At 40.8% G+C, this 763-nt stretch overlaps 1 pseudogene; it reads left to right on the top strand.

Moving 5' to 3' along the window:
• Positions 1–374: 374 nt before the first annotated feature.
• On the top strand, positions 375–493 carry LOC120615497 (uncharacterized; annotated as a pseudogene).
• The last annotated feature ends 270 nt before the right edge of the window (positions 494–763 follow it).

The following is a 763-nucleotide window of genomic DNA, read 5'->3' on the forward strand; positions in this document are numbered from 1 at the left end:
CGACCACTGCAGTAACTGCCGTGGCTACTAAAGACACAAAGGCTACTAAACCAGCAATAACCAGTCCTATAATTCTTTTGTCCCTACTCAAGGCAGATTTTATTTCTAACAGAGTTTGAACACCACTATCATCATACCAAGGCTCTTCCAATTTTGTTGGTAACATTATAAAACTAGGTTGATTCAAAACCAGTAGAGCTGACATTTTGTTGTGAGGACTTATACAATTAGTTAGATTACAGTTGACACAAGATATATTAAGAAGTCCATTCGAAGCATTTGTTTGTAATTGTCCAACTAGAAAGACAATAAGGGGTGGCAATGCAGGCTCGAACTGCATAGCTATGCTTGATATTCAAATCTGCAGTAGATGAGTCTATAGCCATGCCACCCTGAACATGCCCGATCTCATCCAATCTCAGAAACTAATCAGGGACAAGCCTGGTTAGTACTGGGATGGGAGACCACTTAAGAATACCAGGTGCTGTAGGCATTTGAAAAAAAAAATCAAATCTGCAGTAGATGAATCAGACAGATTAATGAAGTTCAAGGCTGCAAAGGCACACCACAGGTCCTTTTGAATGTGTCCCTTTGGGGTGGTCATCAAAGAAGCTATGTACCTTCCAGGTGTCATCCAGTCTTTATGAGCAACAAGACGATGAGACCAATCATACATTGTCTGTGACCATCCAGTTGTATTATATTCTGAAGGTAGAGGATGAGGACATTCTAGCCAATTCATCCATCCTTTCGGCTTCACTGA

The sequence above is a fragment of the Pteropus medius genome, unplaced genomic scaffold, assembly GCF_902729225.1.
Source record: "Pteropus medius unplaced genomic scaffold, Ma_sr-lr_union100, whole genome shotgun sequence".
Lineage (NCBI taxonomy): Eukaryota > Metazoa > Chordata > Mammalia > Chiroptera > Pteropodidae > Pteropus > Pteropus medius.